Here is an 18,965-nt window from a genome sequence, read left to right on the forward strand (position 1 = left end):
CTAGGCTGCTCTGCAAAGACGAGAGAGTGAGAGAAGCAGAGAATGAGAGAAGTGACAGCTTCAGAGGAGAGACCAGAGGCCGGGGCGTCTTCACATCCAGACAGGCACCAATGCAATATCTTACCCATACAACCTCTCTGTCACAGTCCGCCCCAAATAGCACATAAAACCACTCAGCTGAGGAGAAATAAACTAACAACAGATGCAGCAAAAACAAGGTGTCAAGGGAAATGGTTTCATCAAGTCTAGCTCATAAAAATGGAATTTATGGACGCAAGGGCTTTTTTTGCACCGCAAGCGGTCTCGCTCTGATCATATGGACCCCCTGTACTGACCAGTCGGCCTGTTTGGGATATCACTGGGGTTGTAATCAAGGCCAGAGTCATAACTCATGGGCCAGCGCAAAGAGAAAATGGGTCTGAATCCAGTAAAAAATATATAAAGACAGTATAGTTCAACAGCAAATCATTTTCACGTGAGGTTTGAGTCTTATTAAAAAAATGTCCTGACAAACCTGTAGCACCTGGTGCACGCTCCTTTGTTTCAGTGCTCTTTGGTGTGGTCAAGATAAATATTTTTAGTCGTTACACATTTTAAAAGTTTGATTTCAGTCAGACTAAAACATTTGTCTTTTTATAATGTCATGTAAATTATTTAGTCAAGCTGCAATAATGCCTGTCTGTTTTTGTTTTTTCTCAAAGTCAAAGACACAGACTTTGTTTAACATGTAAAATAGACGATTAAACTAAAATTGCAGGCTGAAACCTGGAGCGCTTTTTTTTAATCAAATTGTGCTATAAAGATATTTGGAAATGGAAAGCCAAGTCAAGCACATTGCATTGTTGGATACGATGTTCCACACAGTATGCTGTAGTAGTATACCGCACATTTAAAAAAACATAAGAAAGTCTGAGAGAAAATTTGCATTATGTGCAAAGTGTACATACTGCAATAACTACAAGTACTGCGGTAGTATGCTATTCTGAACAAACCCCAGGTTTCTGAGCACACAGTTTTGATAAGCCTCAAAGCGAGAGCTGCCAGCACTCAGGAAATCCCTCCTCTGTCGTCTTCACACCTCTAGTGTGGAACACACACATTCTCCGAAACGGCTGCGACTTTTGCGTGCAGGGTCACATCCAATCAAGTCAGAGGGTGTTTGAATCTCAACTCCACACCCCCTACAGGCCTAATATGTTGGTTCTTATTGATTGGACATCTCACCTAGTCAGACGGCCACAACATGGAGGAAACACACCACTCTCTGCTGGTTATCAATTGGTCGAGGGAGCAGCTGGGTCCGATTAAGAATGTTAGCTGCCACTATTAATGAAAAACAGGATGAAATATTAATTTATATAAGGTAGAACTTTATTTCAATAGTCCACTTTAGACATTCTACTGACTATAAGTAACTTTGCAACTAACATCCTAACTAACTCTCATTAGAGTATTAGTAGTTTGTCTGCTTAATATCTGCAAACACTTTATGTTGGTGGTGCCACAACAGATATTCTACTGACTAAGTAACTTGGCAACTTATTCTACTTAACCCTAAAACCTAACCCTAACCTAACAGTCTACTAACAGTCTACTACAGTCAACCAATACTCTAATGAGAGTTAGTTGACATGAAGTTGCAAAGTTACTTATAGTTTGTATAATGTCTAAAGAGGACCATATATAAATGCATCATTGCGTCTTTAGCGATCCGGATATATATCTTACACGGATGGATCTCTATCTGTCGCAATAATATAAAACTCTACTGATATCAGAGTAACAATTACAGAAGAATAAAATAAAGCGTATTTTGTTACCTTTTGGATCTTGGAAGGGTTCAGTTTGAGCAGATGTTTTATACCATCGTCACTGTCCTCGTCAGAGCTCATTTCCCAGTACATTCAGCATCTCAAACATATTATCAAAACTATCATTTCATGATCGCTGATATAGTTTATTCGCCAGATCAACCATCAAGTGACAGTGACAATAATATTTGATTGCATTCAGTACTTGCTCTGCAGTAAATTACTGAGCCATTTCAAGTTTTGCTAATGATACTACCTATTCTTTTGTTTTCTGCCTGCAGTAACTATAAGTGAAACGTAACTTTATTATTGTGAGTCAGACATTGCCACCTTGTGGAAAAAAAGGTGAACTGCACTTATTCAGTCATCAAGTTTTAATTTATTGTGTGCAGAAAAAACATACTTACACTGTCACACACCTCGGGTCATGAGTTTTCTTCAGTTTCCAACACAATGACTACGTTTACAAGCTGTCAGTATTCGGGTTATGGTCGGGTTAAGGTCACTGTTTGGGTTTCTGAAACATTCGGAATAACCAGTTTACATGCGTGAGCAGAGAGAGTTACTCCTGTATACATTGAATTTGTAATCAATTGGCAATATCCCGATGTAAACGGCGACGCACGGTTAGCGTCTGGACGTACGGACAACCTTAAGACGCAATATGCGTCATTTCCGCTTCTTCTTCCTGTATCCAAAGACAACAACAACAGCAGCAGCACGCGTATAATGAATAGTTCGGGGCAGATAGCGATCGCCTTTGTTTGCGCTTTCCTCCTCGCTCCAAAAGTGTGGTGCTGTGCTGCGTCTCGCCATGTTACCTCTACTTCTTGTTTACTTCCGGTATACTGCACGCAGGTTTTTGTATGCACCGTCTCTACTCAAAAGACCAAGATTCCTTGCGAATAGAACATGCGCAGAACACAAATCAATGTTCCTTTTGATGGGGATATGCCGATACGCGTTTACATGACCAAATATTCGGGTTAGAAAAGGGGTACCCCAGGGATCATATCCGGGTTTTTAAAAACCGGGATATGAGCAATAACCCGGTCGCGCACGGCCATGTAAACATCGGCAAAAACCCAATTACTACGTTTACATGCAGCCAATAACCCGTTCAAAACCGGGATATTAGCAATAACCCGGTCGCGCACGGCCATGTAAACATCGGCAAAAACCCGAATATGCTCATATCCCGTTTTTTAAAAACCCGGATATGATACCTGGGGTACCCCTTTTCTAACCCGAATATTTCTAACCAAGGAATCTTGGTCTTTTGAGTAGATAAGGCGTATACAAAAACCTGCGTGCAGTATACGAGTGTATTCTGAATGTTTCAGAAACCCAAATAGTGACCTTAACCCGACCATAACCCGAATATTGACAGCTTGTAAACGTAGTCAATGTTTTACAAAAGATTTATGGGAAAACAGGCATTATTTTACAATTGTATTATTTATTTTTCTTGCTATATTGTTTGATATTATATTGATTGAGGAACACTAAGAAGGTTGCTGTCTAACTTTAAAAAATGAATAAGGAGGAGGGTAGTGAATGACGTCCTGAGTCACTAAGACCCAAGCTATGCGTTTAAGTGATACACACACATATATACATGTATAATTAAAACTAATATGGTAAAATGTGCTGCACAAGGAAATCAAGCTTTTCATAGAACCCTCTCACAGGCATTGTATCACTTGCATAGACAGCCTTCCCAGCATGTCTGTTAGTTATTAATACCTTATTGCTGGCTTTTTCTTGAAAGAACCAAAAGAAAGAGATAAGAGGCACGTATCCGCTCAACACTCCCGAGCGAGAGGGGGGTGCATTAGCTCGTACTTCTGTCAAACCCCCACCCCCGCATGCCCCGATTTGACATGCAAATAAGAGCCACATTTGCATCTACCTGACTAAACAAACAGGAATTAGGAGAGACAATCAGCACACATAAGGAGTGAGAAATTAGATCTGAAAACACCTCTCCCCAGGCTTATAAATAATGCAGCATTGTGTGTTTTAAGAACTAGTGTGCTCGTTTTAAGAAGCGCTCAGATTTGTGCTGACATGGTGAGATCCCTGACAGAGTTTGCCTGCAGCATTATGGTAGTTAAGATTAATTCAGAAGGAAACCCCTACCTGCTGAGGTCACGGTTGGTGACCCCTTACAATGATCTGGGATCTTTCCGTTCAATGATTTCGCCACAATGTGGTCAGTGTGATCAGATTTATTTATTTTTTTGCATAGGGAAAGAGGTTGACCTGAAAATGGAGGTCCTGGAGCGACACAACCGACCAACAACTCTTTTAATTAGAAATCAGTGTCCGTACACCCGGTCTACCTTGGCCATGCCGCAGCAGACTTTGTGCTAATGCATCTCAACTTTAATGGAGCAGCAAACCCTCTCTTTGACAGAAAGCACATCCTGAAATGAAAATCAGCAACAAGCAAGAGAAACTCACCTCTGTGAGACTTCAAGTAGGGCAACTATTTTCAAACAAATGACACCTCTGGGCTGGGGCGAAAGGTCAAAGACAGTTCCAGTGCATCAGAAATAAGAAGTACAGACCAAATTTCTTGATGATGACACAGGGGACTTTACAAAGTAACCGCAAATTCCAAATGAATTTTCAGGTGGAGACAGGGGGCAGAACTGAGGCAGCACCACTTGCCAAGCTCATGCACAAATATCCTGCCATTGTTTTCCCATTGCAGAAAATAAAAAAGATCTTTGTGTAGTTAGTGTGTATCAATGACCAATCAGAAGGTGATTTTAAATACACCCAATCAAATGGCATTTCGTTTAATGTGGTCAAAGAACAACGGGGAAGATGTTTAATTGCTGATTTTACTGAGCTCTGTGGTACATTTTATAGGGAAATAAATGTTTTGTTTTGTTGCTATTTTTAGCTGTATTAGCTATCCAAGCAAGCAACATACAGTACAATATTTACACTAATCACCTCATTCAGAGACGCAGCATGCTTTTGCTTACCAGCATTGAGCTGAAGCAGTAGCAAGCAGGCATCACAGAGTTTGTGCTGGTATTTTCATCGTCTGTGCACAGATCACAAGAAAAGCTTACATAAAATGCCTTTAAGACCTTGTGCATAAATGACGGACAAGTTTTGCCAAGTGTAAAGCAAGCTTTTAAATAAGTATACACAGTGAGATTGGTTTTTTGGCTTTTAGTATGAATATGTTAGCCTTACTGCTACATATTAAGCTATAGTGAGCTCCAAAATGATAAAAACAATTTGAATTTAGAAGATATAAGTATTCAAAACTTACAGTCTTTCACTTCTGCCTAAATGAATCAATGATTTTGATGACATCACCCAGCACTTCAGCTTCTAATCAAATTCTCTGTCCAAACAAATGCTCTCTAGAATCTACAGCGTCCCGCCCCCAACATTATAAATGACGTTGAAGCTGTGGCTAAAATGTTTCACTTGTTCACAAATGTACTATTTTCTACACGGTGAATGGCACATAGTACACTAAATAGGGGATAGTGAACAATTCAGGCAGTGTAAATATGCTTTCCATTGGGGTGAATGAAGTGTAATTTCACGTTAGTGTCATGCGAACCACGCACACAGTCGGCTCTGATCTAGAGACACGATAACACAGAGCGGATCACATCCGCGAGTCGGCTCAGATCAGAAAATGTATCGGACCCATTTGAATTCTGTACAAAATGCTATATTTTAAAGCAATATGGGGGACATTAGAAGGAGAAATGGTTAGAGATTAGGAGGAAACTGCGGCTTTACAGAGCTCAGCAGATGTGATACAGATGAAATGCTATTGGCTATTTAAACAAAGGGGGACGACCTGATCGATATTCACATTGTATATGATAGATATGTCCTGCCCTGTCTTCCTGTTTCACTGGAAATTATGTCAACACTCTGAATAATGCTGCACGTTTTAAGGCACTTCAGTGGGCCTTTAATACTGCATACCGGCGCACTGCCACTACTGCTGAATGACTGACTACTTGTCAGCTCTTAAAATAATTCAATTAAATCATAACCTATCAAACCAACCTTATAAGTCATCTGTATTAATCCACCTACCTAACCTCGAACAATGAACCGGCTGTTAAGTTTATATTAGTTTCAAACCTCCCAGTGTGAATGGAGAAGCCTGAGCACAGCCACCATCATTTCCTCTCTTTTACATTACAGCAGGAGCCTTCATATCATGACAGCAAATCAATAGATTAGTTACCACTAGTAGATATGTAGGAACAGGAAAGAGAGATAGATAAGTTAGAGTTTTTAAAAAAGAGTGCTCATGAAGATGTTTTCCCTTCCGTCTCACCGCCCCACATGTGATGCTCCAGGCAGTGCTCGGAAACAAAATAGTCATTAAGGAGAGGAACTTGTTTCACGAAACTATGAGAATCCATCACACAATGCGTCCCAGTTGTATACCAGTCTGTCGTCTCTCACTCTGTCTCTCTTTCTAGTGTAAACTTCATAAACATCATGTGCTACATCAATGCATTTCTCTATAGGTTTAAAAGACTGAGACCACATTGAAAATCTGGGATTAAAAATAGATAAAAAACGAAGAATATCTGGATATCTGGGAAAAAAATAGTTGTAATGTAAATAAATTATTACAGAAATATCTGTAAATATTACAGATTCAGCCGTATTTATGGTCACACTAAAGCACAATCTGAAAATCTAATCTAGTTTCCAATTCCAATTTTTACTAAAATTATTAAGCTGTTAATATACTGAAATGGGTACAGAAATGTTGTGACAGACGGGCGGACGGACGGTTATTTCAGCTACAGACAGACAGACAGACAGACAGACAGACAGACAGACAGACAGACAGACAGACAGACAGACAGACAGACAGACAGACAGACAGACAGACAGACAGACAGACAGATAGATAGATAGATAGATAGATAGATAGATAGATAGATAGATAGATAGATAGATAGATAGATAGATAGATAGATAGATAGATAGATAGATAGATAGATAGATAGAATATACTGTGTACATATTTATAGACCAGAACATATTGATATTTTTCAAATATAGCCAATCAAAAGAGATTTATTTTAATCCTGCTGTTCTTTAAAAGAGATTATCTGCCAGAGTCTCTGAGCATTTGCCATTCTTCTCAGAGGAAAAGTTCAGCCACCTTTAGATTGCTAAATCACGTCTTGACTGCCTAAAATCTCCTGTTCGCTTTTCTTTCCACTTGGTGGCTTTAAAGCCTCCGCCGCCTGCCAGAAACGGCAGATGGGAACGTGGAGTTGCAAATTCTTGCCATCCCATCTTTCCCCATCTTCTGGAACAGTTGCACAGTCCAACCTCAAGGATTTTTTTCCTCTGCTCAGTATGTCTTCTGCACTTGAGGACGTTCCAGTCTTCAGTGTGTGAGGACACGGGCCAGATGTTGTGTGATGTTTGAACACAACCTCATCGCTGCAACAGCAGAGCGGGCCATGTGCTACCCATCCTCTTCAACAGGGCATCTTTTTTTCCCCACAGAAACAACTGACCTCCATTCACACACCATCTGTCCTCAGCTTCGACAGCATGCACTATAATTCACTATAGGCTGTTTTCCTCTTCAAATATGTACTCAGTGATTGGAGGCATTATGAATTCAATTTAGGAGAGGATGTTTGCTCAGGCATACACAATGCAATTCAAAGCTGTGACTTGTTTTCCCCCTGTGGCTTCACAGAGGGTTACATCAGGTTGGGAAATTCCTGAATCAACGGTGGTCAGCCGGTTTTATGGATATTGTGACTCACAGTTACGTGTACTTCACAACAAAGCTTTTTTTTTCTGGTTCCCATTAACATCTCCTTTTGAGTCCCCAGAAGAAGAAAAAAGTCCAACATGATTTAAACAACAGAAGTTTCATTTTTGAGTGAACTAACCTTCCGAGTTTTGTTTAGAAGATGAAAAGATGTTATAATGAGTGTTTTTGAGGAAAAAAAAATAGCAAGAACCACAAATTGTCAGAGGTTTTTTTTTTTTTATGTTTTGAGTCATGTCTCTGAAATAGTCTGAAATAGGAGGGACATAAATATAAATTGTTACCACAAAGTCAACCCAAAGCTGCTAATTTCTTCAGTGTTATCTGAAGAAAAGACCAATGAGCCATAACTTAAACAAGCTTCCACTTTGTTGCAAAATAATCCAAAATAGGCACAACTATTATTATGCAAATCTAAAAGTCTATCTTACAAGATTATATGTGAAATATAAAATACAGCATATTGCAAAGCCCCTAACTCCAGAATTATATCTTAGCTGTTTAGTAACCATGGCAATTTCAATTGAAATCAAAATCTTAAAGGGATTTTCATCTAAAAAATAAAAATAAATGTCAATGTCTGTCATCATTTACTCATCCTTAAGCTATTCCCTGTATTTCTTTCTTCTGTGGAACACAAACGATATGTTGACAAATGAAACAAATAATTTGAAGAATGTTGGTAACCAAAAAGTTTTAGTAACCATTGGATTCCATTGTATGGACAAAAAAAAAAAAAAAAAACACTCCATAGGAGTCATACATGTTTAGAATGATATTAAGCTGAGTTGACAAAATGTTGACAAAATCCTGAAGCACCCCTGACACCACCGATGATGGGTTAAAATTAAACCAGACAGATGGGGCTAGATTTTCAACACTTTTACTTGACATATAGTGTGAGGGTATACAGTACAACTAAGCTCCAGTCACCCATAAACCAGACAGCCACACTGAAAGAAAACTGAAACAGATGCGCTTGCACACATAGCCAACCATAGTCATCTTGTGAACCCCTCCCCGCACTAGTCAAAACAAAACTAAGAAACAGCTTGAAAGCCACAGAGGACTTTTTACATTTTTTCCCCCTTTGCGGCATTCCTTTCAACTATAAGAAGCCAGTCATCCCGGCATATTTGCTACTTGACAGTGACAGAGTATTTCTTCAGTTTACAAACACACACACTACTGGGAGAGTTTCAAAGCGCACACCGCCGTCAACAGCATTGTTAGTGCCGAGCTCACATTATTCTGCGCATCTCAACCTCACTGCAACACTGCTGTCAATCTACCTCCTCTCCCCATGCCTTATTTATGACACCGGTTGGGGGACATGCTGTGCGGGGGGCTCAGGGGGACACCGTTATCCCAACAGTACACTGCATTATTTGCCTAATCAAACAAACAGGAGGCACCTTCATGCAATATGTAGCATAACTCATGAAAACAAATGTGGCTCTTGTTTCATCTGTTGCTCCACACGTGTGTATGTCAGGACACAGTGTGTCTCGCTGTCATTGACAAAGCTCCAAATGGAGGTGTTAAAGTCGAAACTGACAGAGATACCCACACCCCTCCTCTATTATTTCCTACCAAGAGGCATCACAGCTGAGGGTAATGGCTAACCTTTCAAGTGACCACTTAAATGATATCAAACAACATCCAAACCATCTACTTTACGGCTCACATCATTACAACCTGCAGGATTTGAAAAAATATATTTGTTAAAGAGAAGCCATGAACCAAGCCAACCAGCGATGAGGTGAATCACAACATTACAAACTTTTAAAAGCAAAAGAGTATTTAAAAATCTGACCAAAAAAACACAAATGGTACAAGATTGTGTTAACGGCTTTAGTGAGGGAAAATGGCATTATCGAATCGAATCGAATGCCAGCTCCTCAAATGACATAAACATCTGGCCAGCTGTTTTTGAGCCTTATAAAACTGTATCAACTGTTAAAACAAAACATCACAACTAGTGGAGCCTAAAACCATATTTAAACGTATGCGTAACAACACACACACACCAAACAATAACTAATTAACTCTTGTTTGCTAACAAGGCACAATAATTCATTAAATTGCATGTAAAATAAATAAATATTAAATTAAATATAAAACCAATTAAATAAAACAATAAAATAAATAGGAAATAAAAGCCTCACAGATATCACAGGTGTTTATGTAGCCTAGCTAATTAACATACAGCAAAAAGAAAAAGTCTAAATAATACTAAAAACATTAAACATACTTAACAAATAAATTAAATGATAAATGATAATGCTGGCCTAGCCAGCTATGGAGGAAGAGAATGGAGGAACTTCATTTGTTGACACCTTTTTTGTTGTGTGGCAAATTTTGGGATATTTTTTGACTGGCCACTCCCACCCGCAGTTGAGGTAAAACGCCCGCTCCCGCGAGATTTGTGTTGGGTGACCCGCAGGATCCCAATCCCAATGCAGCCCTCTAATCTGCGGTGATTCATGGGAGAGGCCGTTCCATGCAAGCTCTTTTGCCGGTATTTGCTCACCGCAACTCTCTGATTCCTGGAATTTTCTGTACAGCATAATGGTTAATGTTGTTTTTTTACCACAAATGCATGTGTTAATATAATAAGTTCAAACAATGCAAGCACATGGCTTCAACAAAAACATATAGCCTACCATCGATTAACAATCTTAGGAACTCCCAGTAGTAATCTATTTCCCTATGGAGAAAATGAATTAATTTACTTCTGGAACATGATTATTGTGCTATATGTCGCAAGATCACAAAAGCATTGGATAAACTTGAGCAATGCTTAACTACAAGTACGCCATCCCTAACTTGCAGAGAACATATCCAATCTATTTGTGGTTTCGCAAGTCTGTGTCAACTGAGAAATGTTCAGGTAAGTTGCACCTGGCTGACTGTGATTGCTAAATGTGGCTGGCTGACTCAAGGCTTTGCTCAAGAGTACAGGCAGATGGGTAATAATATACCCATATACCACAGTCTGTGTTTGCTCATTGTGTGTCAGCCGTGTTTTCGGTTCACTCCCTTTAATTAAAGGTGCTTTCTGATGCACTGTGCAATATTGCACAGATGTGATTTGAGTGTAAAAATAAGAGTAACTGATGCGGGTGTTGGGGTCTTACAGGTGGAGGCATACACCATAGATACCGTCTATGCAAACACTCATAACGCGTGTTTAAGATTCTAAATCTTAACTCAACCGTAGTTGCAACAGTATATAATCAACAGTATATGATTATTGTTAGAGTAATTAGTGTACAAATTCTGCATATATTCCAAACATTTATAAAATAGAGAGCTGTAGCCTACTTTAATTCTTAATTGAATAGTTTGATTCTTAAGAGGATAGTTTACTAAAAATCCTGTCATTACTTACTCACCCTCATGTTGTACCAAACATGTATGAATTCGCAAAAAGATATTTTGAAAAATGTCTCAGAGTTTTGTAGCCAAGCCATGAAAGCCTTTACATTATTATAAATACAGTTTAGGTTGAATTTAAACCTGAATATTCCTTTAATATGTATTATTACTTCCACTTATAATTTTTTAATATGGGAAAATAAGTAATTAGTTTTTGTTTGACTACAGTTGTGCTACTTTCAGCCTCACTACATGCTTGTACGCAGACTCCTGCTTATGGATGCCTGCCAAGCAGTTACATAAAATCGATGAGAACTTAGTCAATAGCCCTTCAGAAGGATGGTAACAGAATGTGTTCCTTATTTTCTGATTATTGTAGATTAATCTATCCACTCCATTTCTCCCGCTTATGCATCACAGAGAAGACTGATGCTGCGTTAGAGGAAAGATCTGGAAGAATAATGTTTGCAAATGACATTCTTAGTGATTCAAGACTCATGGTCTCATGATATTCAGCCCGAGGCCCAGCTATCTTCTCATAATGGCAAAGCCTGAAGACTACAGCATTCAGTTTTGTTCTTACTGGAGCTCCGTAATTGAATATGCGCCTGACATCAAACAGCTCTGATCTAGGCGGTTGAAATTGCCATCTGGAGTTCTGAATCCATGTAGCGCTGCTCTTCAGCTCTGCTGCTCTGAAATCTCGCTGAGAAGGCAAGAGAACCCAAAGACCAGCCTGTTAACAACTAGCTAGACCATCTTCTCTGTTCTCTAACATCAAATGGTTTGAGTTTAAATGGGTAATAATGAGAGTATTTCTGGTCCTGTGCAGTGATATTATTAAAAGCACAGTATGAGTAATGTATGCAGTCTTGTAGGTACATGGTGCAACCAGTTGACTATGAAAGTCACTATGAAATGCAGAGCCATGAAAGAGCGGTAATGGCATGTTTCAACATTATGTGCAGTAGAGCAGGAAGTTTGACAGGATCTTTAGAGGGGCAGAACGCTGGAATGCTGGGAAGGTTTATGGCTTCACCTCGCCCTAGTCTGACACTCACACGCCTCGCCCACATTTCTGATTCAGCCCTAAGGGTGTGTGTGTGTGTGTGTGTGTGTGTAAGGGGCTACAGATATGTCAAGGAACAAACTTTGCCCTACCCTAAACCTGTACTTTCAGCACCAGATGTCTAGAGAGGATGTATTCTGAGCACAAACCCACATGCCTGTACACAAACACTCCCACTCACAAAACAGCAAAACATCCAGGACGCACATGTCCAAACTCACCAGCGGCTGTTTATGAGGAATGTTCCCAGGAAGGGTTTGCACAGCCATGGATGGTAGTCAGGACAGACACAATTGATTTTTTTCCACAAATAAAAACAAGGCCGAAACAGATTAATATAGAATTCAAAATATTTCTAGAGAAATAAAAATAATTTAAATAAGCATACACACATATATATATATATATATATATATATATATATATATATATATATATATATATATATATATATATATATATATATATATATATATATATATATTTAAATAAACCATTCAAATGCAAATGAATGCTGTTCTTTTGAACTTTTTATTTATTAAAGACTGATGGTTTTAACTAAAATGTTAAACAGCACAACTGTTTTCAACATTGATAATAATAAATGTTTCTTGAGAACTAAATCAGCATATTAGAATTATTTCTGTAGTTTTGGTTAAATAAATGCAACCTTGGTAAGCGAAAGAGGCTTCTTTCAAAAACATTAAATATATATATATATATTATATATCTTACCGGCCACAAACTTTTGAATGGAAAATAAGATATAAAGCAAATAATAATAAAAATTCAAAGTAATAATGTGAAGATATTCTTCTAAAACACTTAAAATAAAAACATCTAACAAAAACTGCATTAAAACAATGACAGGGGCAAAACGCTTAAAGGGATAGTCCACCCAAAATTGAAAATTCTATCATCATTTACTCATCCTCATGTTGTTCCAAACCTTTATGAATTTCTTTTATTCAGCTGAACACAAAAAGAAGATATTTTGAAGAACGTAGGGAACCAAACAGTTGATGTAGCCCATTGACTTGGGGCCCATCAACTGTTTGGTTACCCATATTCTTCAAAATATCTTCTTTTGTGTTCAGCAGAAGAAAGAAAAGTAATATAGGTTTGGAACAACTTGAGGGTGAGTAAATGATGACAGAATTTGTATCTTTGGTTAACTATCCCTTTAATGCAAGGCACTTTAATCTCATAATTCTGTGACTTTTTTCTAATTTTGACTTTATTCTCAAAATATTACTTGTTGTAATGTTAAAAATCCCTTTTTTTGAGGTCTCTATATTAAAAATCCTTTAATCAGGATCATAATGTGAATATTTTAGAAGTGTTAGTCTAAATTTTCTAGTTCCAGGCCTTTAATAGTTTAATAGTTATTCAGCTGCCAGCAGAGCACTGGCATAGTGTATCAACACCAACACATACTACCAGCCTCCTCAGCTGGCATTGTGCCTAGCACTGAAGTGTTTTGAGGAATGGGTGGTGGGGGTGTGATGAAATGGGATGGGTACGCATTTTCCCCTTCACTTGCCAAAGTGGGGTTAATGCCCAAAAAGGACAGAGTTGTATGTGTGTGTGTGTGTGTGTGTGTGTGTGTGTGTGTGTGTGGGATGTGAGCAATGGTAGTGCATTGTAGGAAAACTAGGTCAGCAGTGAGGGCTCTCTGGAAGTGGATGTGAACTTGTCACCTCTGATTCCATTAGAGAGACTGAACTTGGTGGGAGAAGATGGGAGAGGGAGAGGATATAAGGTCAAGAGATAGTATGGTCACTGTGCCATTTCACCAAGACGAAAACAAACACAGAACTCCAGCAGAAGGCCTAACCTCAGATGAACCTTAATGGACAGGAGATTATTAAGTGAAGATTCATGAGCATAAACTACAAAGCAGATGTTGACACGGGTTAAAACACAGGTTTGAATCATTTCTTAGAGAGCAACCTGCGGAGCAAATGCAAGTGTTTTGAAGAGTTTACATTATACAGGTGTCACTTCAACTTTGTGCACTTACAAAATCAAAGGACAATCTTTTTTTAATAAAATAATATGTATACATATGTACATATACATACATATATACAGTAGTGGCCAAAAGTGATGTACAGAGGGGATATTTGTTTTTAATGACCCTACAAGTTTGATAAAACCATTAAAATATGAGGAAAATATTTCATATGAGAGAAGAACCAAACACTCAACAAAATTGTTTGGCATAAAAGGAAACTACAGCTACAGATTTTATTTTACTATGCAAAAAATGCATAGAAAAACAAAAAAGCTCTCAGGAAAAAGCATACATTGACTACCACAACATAATAAATTATTAATATTTCATCGGTTCTGTCTTGTTTTTCCATGCGTTCATAATTTCTTTGTCTGCACAATTTGCCATGTTTCATTGTGTTATTACAAATAAAACAAACCGCAAGCACTAAGCTTACAAAATCCATTACGTTTAATAATATTTGTACTTAAAATGCTAGCTATGAAATTAGCCATAGCAAGACAAAGTCGGCCATACCAAAATGTATTAAATGTCATTTCCACCACAAAAAAAAAAAAAATACATGGTTTCAGAAGCAGGGAACGAGGTGGAAATGCTCATAAAAAAAGTTATATAAATAGTCCGCAGGACCAAAAGTGCAAATAGTTGAAGAAACACCCACATATGTTCATTTGACATCTATAAGATTCTTTAAAGTTTGTGGCCTCTTAAACCAACCGAACGCTAGCAAGGAAAGCATAACTCAATGGTTATCTATTAGCTATAATACTGACAAAGATTAAAGGGGGCTTTGGAACATGACAAATCCATTTCCATAAAGGTCACTGGACGCCCAGGATAATGGATTTGTTATGTATGTAACCCAACCCGACCCTTCATCTCACTGCATCGACAGGATTCCCGCTAAGCGGCTAACACTTCATCAACCGCCATAATTTCATACAGCAAGCCCTGCTGACAGCTTACAGAAGTGCAGGAAAGGGAATATGACTCAAAATTGTGCTTCTTAAAGCTTTCCGTTCAGTTCGTGGCCACATACACATTCGCCGACTAATGGAAGACTAGTGCAGTCGCTGCAATGGCTCTCAGCCCACTGACGCAACAGAGCGCGCTGTGAGCCCCTCGCTGAGCCAAGGACAAGCTCTGTCTCCACTTCTGCCAATAGCAGCGAGTCTGAGAGCATACCTTCTGTGAGAAAGAGACTAGTGCGGGGGATTAAACAGCATCAGAACTTTCCTGAGCGATATCTAAAATTTGGAGTTGTGGGCTCAGACTTTGAGGGAAGCACAAATCCATGGCTTCTCGCTAGAGGATTAGCCCCCTTGCGCTCAAACTTAATGAGGACGAGTAAGCCCATTCCTACAGCTCCACGAGAGACACGATCATGAAGTGAGCTGAGGAATGACAGAGACAAAAAGAGAGAGACCGGAAGAAAGGACAAGACTGAGAGCGCAAAAGTGAGAGGGAGTTGTCTGCCAAAGGGGGACTCTTTAATTCGGTCTCTGTTGAGGAGCGGGTCGAGTGGAACGCTGGCCTGTCTGTCACCGCGAGGCTCCAGTGACCGCCTGACAGATCACAGCACAGCACCGCATCAGGGGGGCCAGTAAATTGGCCCGGGGGGCCTCCTTCGCCTGCTTTCTCCAGCTGAATCTGCAGCGGTTTATGGCAAGGCTGATGGGTAGTGTGGTACACAGGAGGCTATTTATGAGACATACTTGTCCACGGCAGCATTTTCAGCAAAAAGCGGTTTACATGTGTTTGGGGTTGTCAGGGGGGTGCGAGTCACCCATGGGAGGAATACAGGTAAAGGGTTTTATTCAAAATAAAGTAACATTATAGCCACAGCAAACCTCCTGATACAGGACACAAGATGAAGCGAGCTATTTTCGGCCACTCTGAACTCTTAGATTTGCAATATAGCGTCGCTTCAAAGGAAGCTATTTGCCAAAGCCCTGGTTCTGGAATTGATTCCTGTTCATGGATGAAGAAACTAATTAGGCACTGGTCGGTTTACTGTCCACTGAAACAATGAATAAAGCCCCCAGGACCCTCCTGTGCCAGACTCTGAGAAATTAGCTTTAAAATGCAATCATATTATCAAAACTAGATTTTTATCTTTTATGAAGAAAATATGCTAGGGTGTTGTGGGTGGATTCTTACTGGGCCAAGTCAAAAAACAAAAAACAAACAAAAAAACAACACCCACATGTATCTATCATATTCTGGCCCCTAGATACGGCTCGGGTTCCTTATTCAATTGCTTAAAAAAAGTATTATCTTACTTCTCTTCATCATTCACAAGCCACCATTCACATAGTTTAACGTTTAAAGTCATTGTAACATTTTGTTTTTGACCATGCAATTTTTCATCAAAAACTTTATTGTCTAGAGACTTCCTCAATCATTTAGTCAATTTAAACGAGCACCTTCACAATCAACTGCAAGTTTTTGAGTGCAACGCCCACATCTTAAAATCCAATCAACAACCAATGGATTAGAACCAAGTCCCTTTCCACATTTTCTTTCCATTGTTGATACTATGTAAGACTCGAATGTACGTCACAATATAGAAGAAAATATCTGTTGCTACTTCCGTTTCATCAAGACTTTAACAGCTTGAATAGCTTCATTTTATTAAATATTGTAATATTTATTATAGTACAATATCAAATAGACAGTCAAATAAACATATATTGAAATGGTATAACAAATTTTGCAATAGATAAGAATATTAATTAATTCTTAATTAATTAGTTCTTGGTAACACTACTAAACCTCAGCACATGAATAATAATTATGATAATTACATTATTAAGAATCACAAAATAGTTGATAACCAGGACACTTTTACAAGAAATGAGGTGGGAATTTGGATAACAATATATCTGGCCAAGTGTAATGGCACTCAATATCAAGAAGTGAAAACATAAAATCATACCATGTTAAACATGTTAAACATGTTCCACAAATTTGACCCTACAAGAGCTCATTTGCTGCAAAAGGGAAGCCTAATGATGTTAATTTAAAGTACAACTGTTTCACTCCCACACAGATTGTTAAACTGATGTCCGCTTTTATCACTAGTGCACTGGATGTAAAAATCTGATTTCTGTTTTTTTTTCCTTCAGGAAAAAACACATGAAAATCGATTCTTAAAAAACAACCTAGCTAAGTGGTTTGAGATCTGATTAAACACGTTTTTTGATGCATCTCAGTCTAAACGGTCAGATCAGATTTCATGTGGTTTTTCCGTCATTCGTTGTGCAAAGGGATGTTACGCCAGGTGTTGCAGCAAGAAGACTTAAAGACATTACAACATTGCATTCATCACCCTTTTCTTGTTTTTATGTTGTTGCCTACAATGAATGCTTTCAGACAACGAGTTCGTACAAACTAGAAAAAGTGACTGAAGTCTGAGCAGGGGGAAATAAAGTCAGATCTGGCCACATATAAATGGCTAAAAAAAGTCTTTAAAATGTCTCCTGCAATGTGAACAAAGCCATATTACACCTGATTATCTTTATCAAGGGCTTCACATTGCTGTTCACATAAAGTTCCTTGAAAAAGGTACATTTCAAAGACATGTATGAAATTGAAAAAACTGATGTTTGGACAAACAGGAAAAGGAAAGTAAAAAGAGAGGTATTAGTCATCAATAATTAGGTAAAAACTCTAGAAAAGCACTACATCGCCCTGCTTAAACTAGGATACAACTCATCAGAAGCGCTCTTTACTTGTATTGAAGAGCTCACTTCTGCCATGTCATTTCCACAGAATGAGGGAGGCGTCCTGCTGAACGCCACATGTGTGCACAATCAAGCCAAGAGCAAAGGGGATTCAATTCCAAGCAAAGCAACCTTTCCTGGAGTGTAACCGTTCATTACAGACATCCTGAGGCAGGGCATGGAAGTGCATCTCCACTCGCTAAGACTCAATTTGAACAGTGGGGGATCTGAAACAGAGCCGGGACATATGGCTGAGTCACCACTCTCCTGAGCTCCGTAACCTACAGCCGTGCAGTCTATCATAGCAGGTAGAGTGGCAGGCCGCTTCCACACGATTAAGTTGCGCCTTTCTATGCGCAGGGCTATAAAAAAAAGACGGCGAATAACTGTAATCCACGTGATAGAGCCCAAAATAGCAGACATAACGTTTATCACCTCAAGTGGTCCCTGCCTGCATACGGGAGGCGCGGAGATGAGGAAGGGCGGAGTATTTGGTGAGCTGCAAAACAAGACAGAGAGAAAGAAAATCTGTGACAAACGGGATGAGAAATCATGACTGACAGGCAGTTTACTGTAGCAGAGAGGAGAAAAATTCACACACTTAGCAACTGTTAAAGTGGAAAAAAAAAACAGGTGACTGAAGTGTTTGAATCTGTCCAAATCGTAAACAGAGAAACTCTCAAATCACACACATAAAGTTGATCTGAAACGACTGGCTAAGTTTTGTGATTTTGAGTCGGTGTGAAAGTGGGTGAGAATGCGCCGACATGTTTGAAGAAATATGCTCTTGCAATTCTGCCCTCCGTCGAGGACGGTGACTATTATATTCCATTGGGATGACAGAGTCAGCAGGGCTAGAACCTTTGCGAAGGGGAGAAGTGTCAGAGGGATTGGCCGTGCCAGGTGAAGGGGACGGGTGGCGGGGTGACAAGCTGTCAGGGTGTCTCACAGTGAGGTGAGCAAAGGGAGAGATGGGTAATCACAGGTAGCCAAATTTCTCTTGAGTGAAGGACAGGAGATGGGCACAAAGTTCACAAAACCAGATTCTGGAGGGATTTTGTGGTATAAAATGTTTGGAGTAGGGATGCACTGATATTAACATTTAAACTGATGATTTGTTTAATATTATTCACAATAAACAAATAAATGTCAA

This window comes from Scardinius erythrophthalmus (genome assembly GCF_964197995.2).
Source record: "Scardinius erythrophthalmus genome assembly, chromosome: 6".
NCBI lineage: Eukaryota > Metazoa > Chordata > Actinopteri > Cypriniformes > Leuciscidae > Scardinius > Scardinius erythrophthalmus.